The sequence below is a fragment of the Triticum dicoccoides genome, chromosome 5B (assembly GCF_002162155.2).
Source record: "Triticum dicoccoides isolate Atlit2015 ecotype Zavitan chromosome 5B, WEW_v2.0, whole genome shotgun sequence".
Taxonomy (NCBI): domain Eukaryota; kingdom Viridiplantae; phylum Streptophyta; class Magnoliopsida; order Poales; family Poaceae; genus Triticum; species Triticum dicoccoides.
Genome location: NC_041389.1, coordinates 443,878,521 through 443,887,149, shown reverse-complemented (window position 1 = coordinate 443,887,149; position 8,629 = coordinate 443,878,521).

The following is an 8,629-nucleotide window of genomic DNA, read 5'->3' as shown; positions in this document are numbered from 1 at the left end:
GGTACTTGGTATGTCTTGACTTAAGCGAAGACCTCCCCGGCAACGGCACCAGAAATCCTTCTTGCTACGTTTTGAGCTAGCGTTGGTTTTCCCCGAAGAGGAGAGGGTGATGCAGCAAGTGTAGCGTAAGTATTTCCCTCGGTTTTGAGAACCAAGGTATCAATCCAGTAGGAGGCTCCTCAAAAGTCCCACGCACCTACACAAACAAACTGAGAACTCGCAACCAACGCAATAAAGGGGTTGTCAATCCCTTCACGGCCACTTGCGAAAGTGAGATCTGATAGAGATAGTATGATAAGATAAATATATTTTTGGTATTTTATGATATAGATGCAAAAAGTAAAGATGCAAATAAAGTAGATTGAACGCAAATATGATAAGAGATGGACCCGGGGGCCATAGGTTTCACTAGAGGCTTCTCTCAAGATAGCATAAGTATTACGGTGGGTGAACAAATTACTGTCGAGCAATTGATAGAAAAGCGCATAGTTATGAGATTATCTAGGCATGATCATGTATATAGGCATCACGTCCATAACAAGTAGACCGACTCCTGCATGCATCTACTACTATTACTCCACACATCGACCGACTCCTGCCTGCATCTAGAGTATTAAGTTCATAAGAACAGAGTAACGCATTAAGCAAGATGACATGATGTAGAGGGATAAACTCATGCAATATGATGTAAACCCCATCTTGTTATCCTCGATGGCAACAATACAATACGTGTCTTGCAACCCTTTCTGTCACTGGGTAAAAACACCGCAAGATTGAACCCAAAGCTAAGCACTTCTCCCATGGCAAGAAAGACCAATCTAGTAGGCCAAACCAAACTGATAATTCGAAGAGACTTGCAAAGATAACTCAATCATACATAAAAGAATTCAGAGAAGATTCAAATATTATTCATAGATAAACTTGATCATAAACCCACAATTCATCGGATCTCGACAAACACACTGCAAAAAGAGATTACATTGAATAGATCTACACAAGAGAGGGGGAGAACATTGTATTGAGATCCAAAAAGAGAGAAGAAGCCATCTAGCTAATAACTATGGACCCGTAGGTCAGTGGTAAACTACTCACAACTCATCGGAGGGGCAAGGATGTTGATGTAGAAGCCCTCCATGGTCGATTCCCCCTCCGGCAGAGTGCCGGCGAAGGCTCCAAGATGGGATCTCGCGGATACAGAAGGTTACGGCGGTGGAAATTGTGTTTCGTGGTGCTCCTGGATGTTTTCGGGGTACGTAGGTATATATAGGAGCAAGAAGTACATCGGTGGCCGCCCAAGGGGCCCACGAGACAGGGGGCACGCCCTACAGGGGGGGGCATGTCTCGTGGGGTCCTCGGGAGCTTCTTGACTTGCACTCCAAGCTCTCCGGATCACGTTCTTTCCAAAAATCACGCTCCCGAAGGTTTCATTTCGTTTGGACTCCGTTTGATATTCCTTTTCTTCGAAATACTAAAATAGGCAAAAAAAATAGCAATATGGGCTGGGCCTCTGGTTAGTAGGTTAGTCCCAAAAATGATATAAATGTGTAAAATAAAGCCCATAAACATCCAAAAGAGGTAATATAATAGCATGGAACAATCAAAAATTATAGATACGTTGGAGACGTATCATGGAGTCACCCTCAAGAATTCTCTAGTTCTTCTTCTTCGGGATCCACATCATCTTTATGGGAATCCTTGGAGTTGTAGATGTACTTGATGAAGTAGAACTTAATGTAGTCTTGGGAACCCACTTGACCAAGGCCTTCGGAGCATCTTCAAATGCATCAATCTCTTCTTGAAGCTTGTCCTTGCTTTTTAGCTTGTGGTCTTGTGGTGGAAGATCATCTTGAGCTTGTGTCCCCTTGAAGGAAGTAGGGTCATACTTCTCTTGTTGAGGGACAAACTTCATCTTGGGGTATTGATCTTATTCCCATTCAACTCCATTGGCATTGAAATTTCATTCAAAACCAATACCCTGATTCTTCCGGTGCCTTCCTTGCTTGCGTACAATTTCCTCAAATTGCTTACTCCCGGCAAGGCTTTTGTAAACACCTTTCTCTATAATTCCCTTCAATAAGCTATTTTCTTGCTCAAGTGTAACTTGGCTAAAAGAATCATTAGTGGAATCAAGAGAACTAATATAAGCCACAATATTGGATTTAACATGATTACTGTTACTACTAGAAGAAGAATCTTTCTTGTTCTTGTTGCTATATTTTACTTGTGGCATGTAAGTAGACAAGAGTAAAAGCTTGGCAATGTAAGAATAAATTTTCTTCCTAAGATCATCATTGATGACCTTTAAGAACCCATGCTCTTGCTCAAGATTTATCTTTTCAAAGCGTAACTTCTCATGAGTTTTTAAAAGTTCTCGATGATCTTCTAAAGTAGTTTCATGAGCTAACTTAAGAGTGTTTAGTTCTTTAGTTAGACGCTCAATCTCCTTCTTATCATTGTCATTCATTTTATCTTGATTAGCATGATTAATTAACGTTTGATCATAGTATTCATCACTAGAGTTGTCAACAAGTAAATCATCATCACCTAGCAAGTCATCTTCATCACTATTGAAATCAACATACTCGGGGTGTGTTACCTTGGGGCCTTTAGCCATGAAGCATCTCACAATTCCTTTATTTGGTGAATCAAATATGTCATAGGAGTTGGTTGACACAAGTGCTAGACCGGCAACACCTTCATCTTGAGTATATTCACAGTCGGAGTGATAACTTCTCTCGGAGTGGTGGTCGGAGCCGGAGCCGCATACCCATTCACCAACATGAGCTTGATGTCTTCGTTTTGTGTAGCTCCTTGATGACTTGTCCTTCCTTTCCGAATCCTTGCTTCTTCGAGAGGTTCTTCGTTCATAGCAATCATCTCTACTCCTTCTGTCCCTTGGTGGTGATTCTTCCCTTTTGCTTCTTCTTTTAGGTGAGTCTTCTCTTCTTTAGTAGGGAGTTGTACACTCATTGGAGTAGTGTCCGGGTCTTCCACAATTGTAGCAGTTTTGCTCACGACTAGAAGATCTTTTGTCATTGTAGGACCTTGACTTGGAACTTCTTTCCTTGCTTCTACTCTTGTAAAATTTGTTGAAGTTCTTCACCATTAAGCTCAATTCTTCATTGAAGTTTTGTTTCTCATTTGATGATGTAGGAGCATCACATGAGGCTTTGTAAGCACCATTAGACTTGTTGTGAAGCTCTTCTTTGTCCTTGAGTGACATCTCATGAGCAACAATTCTTCCAATGACTTCGGTTGGCTTGAGATCTTTGTAATTTGGCATCATTTGGATCAATCTGCAAAAGGTATCATATTTTCCATCCAAGTCTCTCAAGATCTTTTTGATGATGAATTTGCCGATCATCTCTTCACTTCCTAAGCCGGCAATCTCATTTGTGATGAGAGCAAGCCTAGAGTACATTTCGGCGACACCTTCACCATCCTTCATTTTGAACTTGTCAAGTTGACTTTGGAGCACGTCCGACTTGGATTCCTTGACGGAGTCGGTACCTTCGTGCATATCGATCAAAGTATCCCAAATTTCCTTTGCATTCTCAAGACGACTGATTTTGTTGAATTCTTCGGGGCACAATCCATTGAAGAGGATATCGCAAGCTTGAGCATTGTATTGCAACATCTTCAATTCTTTCGAGGTAGCTTCATGGTTTGGTTCTCTCCCATCAAAGAATTCACCTTGCAAGCCAATACAAACAATAGCCCAAACAGCGGGGTTATGTCCAAGAATATGCATTTTTCATCTTAAGTTTCCAACTAGCAAAATTAGTACCATCAAATTAAGGACATCTACGATGGTAATTTCCCTCGCTAGACGCCATACTCTCCTAGGTTGTGAAACCAAGGCTATGATCACCAAAGCTATGGAAATCAACGCAAATGGAGACCAAAGCTCTGATACCACTTGTAGGATCGAAAGTATGTCTAGAGGGGCGTGATTAGACTACTTGACCAGATAAAACTTAACATTTTCCCAATTTTAGTTCTTGGCGGATTTTAGCAACTTAGCACAAGTCAAGCAATCTCAATACATTTCAAGCAAGCATGCAAAGAGAATATGGGCAGCGGAAAGTAAAGCATGCAACTTACAAGAAAGTAAATGGGGGGAGTTTGGAGGGAGCAAATGCAATGTTGACACGGAGATTTTTGGCGTGGTTCCGATAGGTGGTGCTATCGTACATCCACGTTGATGGAGACTTCAACCCATGGAGGGTAACAGCTGCGCGAGTCCACGGAGGGCTCCACCCACGAAGGGTCCACGAAGAAGCAACCTTGTCTATCCCATCATGGCCATCGCCCATGAAGGACTTGCCTCACTAGGGTAGATCTTCACGAAGTAGGCGATCTCCTTGCCCTTACAAACTCCTTGGTTCAACTCCACAATCTTGACGGAGGCTCCCAGGTGACACCTAACCAATCTAGGAGACACCACTCTCCAAAAGGTAATAGATGATGTGTTGTTGATGAACTCCTTGCTCTTGTGCTTCAAATGATAGTCTCCCCAACACTCAACTCTCTGTCATAGATTTGGCTATGGTGGAAAGATGATTTGAGTGGAAAGCAACTTCGGGAAGGCTAGAGATCAAGATTCATATGGTAGGATTGGAATATCTTGGCCTCAAACATGAGTAGGTGGTTCTCTCTCAGAAATGAGTAGTGGAAGTGTAGGTACGTTCTGATGGCTCTCTCCAAGAATGAAGAGTGGGTGGAGGGGTATGTATAGCCTCCACACAAATCTAACCGTCACACACAGATTCCCAAACTCGGTGGGACCGAATCAGCAAACTCGGTTAGATTGATCCAGGTAAAAATGTGAACGTTAGGATTTTCGGTGGAACCGATATAGTCATCTCGGTGAGACCGATATGCTAGGGTTAGGGCATAACGTAATCTCGGTGTGACCGATTGCATGAACTCGGTTGGACCGATTTCAGCAATAGGTACACAGAGGGTTGGTCAGGTAAACTCGGTGGGACCGATTCGCTCACTTCGGTGGGATTGAAGTGTTACGAAAAGGAAACAGGAAGTTTGCAATGCAGACTTGGTGGGACCGATTTGCTCATTTCGGTGAGAACGAAATGTTACAAAAGGAAAACAGAGAGTTTGCAATCCCATCTCGGTGAGACCGAGATCCCTATCGGTGAGATCGAGTAATTAGGGTTTATGACAGTGGCTATGTCAAATGAAACTCGGTGGCGCCGGATAGATCAAATCGGAGGGCCAATTTGACATTTAGGTTTAGGACATATGTCGAAATGAGAAAGTGGTTGAGGGTTTTGGAGCATAGCACTAAGCATTTTGAGAAAGTAAGCCATTAAGCAACACCTCATTCCCTTTTAATAGTATTGGCTTTCTTATGGACTCGATATGATCTTGGATCACTAAAATGAAAATGTAGAGTCTTGAGCTTGTTGCCAATTGTGACGCCCCCGATTCAATAGTACACTAATCATACACGCAAACTTATACGATCAAGATCAGGGACTCACGGGAAGATATCACAACACAACTCTAAAAATAAAATAAGTCATACAAGCATCATAATACAAGCCAGGGGCCTCGAGGGCTCGAATACAAGTGCTCGATCATAGACGAGTCAGCGGAAGCAACAATATCTGAGTACAGACATAAGTTAAACAAGTTTGCCTTAAGAAGGCTAGCACAAACTGGAATACAGATCGAAAGAGGCGCAGGCCTCCTGCTTGGGATCCTCCTAAACTACTCCTGGTCGTCGTCAGCGGCCAGCACGTAGTAGTAGGCACCTCCAGTGTAGTAGGAGTCATCGTCGACGATGGCGTCTGGCTCCTGGGCTCCGGCATCTAGTTGCGACAACCAGGTAGAAGGGAAAGGGGGGAAAGAGGGAGAAAGCAACCGTGAGTACTCATCCAAAGTACTCGCAAGCAAGGAGCTACACTACATATGCATGGGTATATGTGTAAAAAGGCAATATCGATGGACTGAACTGCAGAACACCAGAATAAGAGGGGGATAGCTAGTCCTATCGAAGACTATGCTTCTGGCAGCCTCCATCTTGCAGTATGTACAAGAGAGTAGATTGAAGTCCTCCAAGTAGCATCGCATAGCATAATCCTACCCGGCGATCCTCCCCTCGTCGCCCTATGGAAAAGCGATCACCGGGTTGTCTGTGGAACTTGTCTGGGTGTGTTTTATTAAGTACCCGGTTCTAGTTGTCATAAGGTCAAGGTACAACTCCGGGTCGTCCTTTTACCGAGGGACACGGCTATTCGAATAGATTAACTTCCCTGCAGGGGTGCACCACATAACCCAACACGTTCGATCCCATTTGGTCGGACACACTTTCCTGGGTCATGCCCGGCCTCGGAAGATCAACACGTCGCAGCCCCACCTAGGCACAACAGAGAGGTCAACACGCCAGTCTAAATCCTATGCGCGCAGGGGTCTGGGCCCATCGCCCATTGCACACCTGCATGTTGCGAGGGCGGCCGGAAGCAGACCTAGCAACCTCCATTACAAAGGAAGTCACATTACGCGGTCCAATCCAATGCGCCCCGCTCCGTCGTTGATGTCAAGAAGGCTTCGGCTGATACCACGACGCCGAGTGCCCATATCTTTCCCGTGTAGTTGGTTAGTGCGTATAGGCCAATGGCCAGACTCAGATCAAATACCAAGATCTCGTTAAGCGTGTTATTATGAAGTAACTGCGAACGTCAACCAGGGCCAGGCCCACCTCTCGCCTAGGTGGTCTCAACCTGCCCTGTCGCTCCGCCACATAGTAACACTCGGGGGCCGTCGGGAACCCAAGCCCACCTCTACCGGGATGGAGCCACCTGTCCTTTCAGCCCCCACATCGGAATCACTTGCGGGTACTCAACAAGCTGACCCAACTTTAGTCACCATCTGTATAGTATGTATATATGAACAGTATATACCCGTGATCACCTCCCAAGTGATCACGGCCCAATAGTATAGCAAGGTAGACTGACAAGAATGTAGGGCCAATGATGATAAACTAGCATCCTATACTAAGCATTTAGGATTGCAGGTAAGGTATCAATGACTGTAGCAACAATGACAGGCTATGCAACAGAATAGGAGTAACCGAACAGTAACATGCTACACTACTCTAATGCAAGCAGTATAGAGAAGAATAGGTGATATCTGCTGATCAAGAGGGGGGCTTGCCTGGTTGCTCTGGCAAGAAAGAGGGGTCATCTTCGGTGTAGTCGAACACACGGACATCGGCACCGGTCGTAGAGTCTATCATAAAGAAGTAACGGAGGGGGAACACAATAAATAACAGAGCAATCAAATGTGACACAAAATAAGACGCGGCAATATGCAGTGCTAGGGGTGACCTAACGTAGTGGTAGGTGATACCGGCGAAGGGGGGAAACATCCGAGAAAGTATCCCCGGTGTTTTCCATTTTCGGACAGACGAACCGGAGGAGAAAGTTGTGTGTTTGCTATGCTAGGGATGTGTGGCGGACGAACGGACTTCGTATTTGGATTCGTCTCGTCGTTCTGAGCAACTTTCATGTAGAAAGTATTTTCATCCGAATTACGGATTAAAAGATATGATTTTTACAAGAATTTATTAATTTCTGGAATTTAATTAATTATTTAAATTAATTCGAAATTGGATTTATGACATCAGCATGATGTCATGCTGACATCAGCAGTCAACAGGGGTTGACTGGTCCACCTGACCAGTGGGTCCCGTCTGTCATTGACACATCACCCTAACTAACAGATTAGTTAGGTTAATTAGATATTTAGGTTAATCAAGTTTATTTAGTTCCACTAAATAGGATTAATTAAGTTAATTATTTAGTTATTTATTTATTATATATTATTATTATTTTAAATTCTTTTTTTAAATCGTTCTGTGGGCGGGGCCCATATGTCATAGGCCCTGAGGGCATAACGGGCGTCGGGTTACGGGCGTAACCCGAACGGGCACACGCCTAGGTGCAGGCGGAACCGGGAGGGCACGGGAACAGGGGAGGCCGGTGGCTAGGGCTGTCCATGGCCGGAGCGAGACAAGGCCGCGGTGGTGCGCGGGCGGCCGCCGAAGGCCGTTCGGGCGGCAGCCGGAGGCGGTGCTCGGTTGCCGCCCAGCAGGAGCTGCGGCAGTGGCCGCGGGGGGTGGAGGGGTCAGCCAGAGCAGTAGGGGAAGGCGGGCGGCCATGGCAGGTGCGTAGCAGGCACTGGCTATCACATCCCTAGTTCTGGTATGATCGAGGCTAGCTAGTCATTTGTGCATCATGTTTAAATTCCATTTAAATTTGAAATGAGGATTTGTGAAACCCTCAGAATCATCTCTGGAAATGACCAAGATAAAAATTGCTCCAAAAAGGTCCAAGAAAATGTTCATGTTGCTCTATGAAAATATTGGAGAGAGATAAAAATCAAACCAATATTTTTAGGAGCTCATAAGTATTTATTTTGGGCATTTGGAATTAATGCATAATTATTTGCATTGGATATATATTTGTTATATATATAATATATGTCCAAAAATTATGCCATTTGTTGAGGAGCTCTGGAATAATACCACTAGTTCCTACAAAAATTGGTATAAGTAAAGAAAATGATTTAGTATTATTATTAAATCAAAACAAATGTCAGAAAA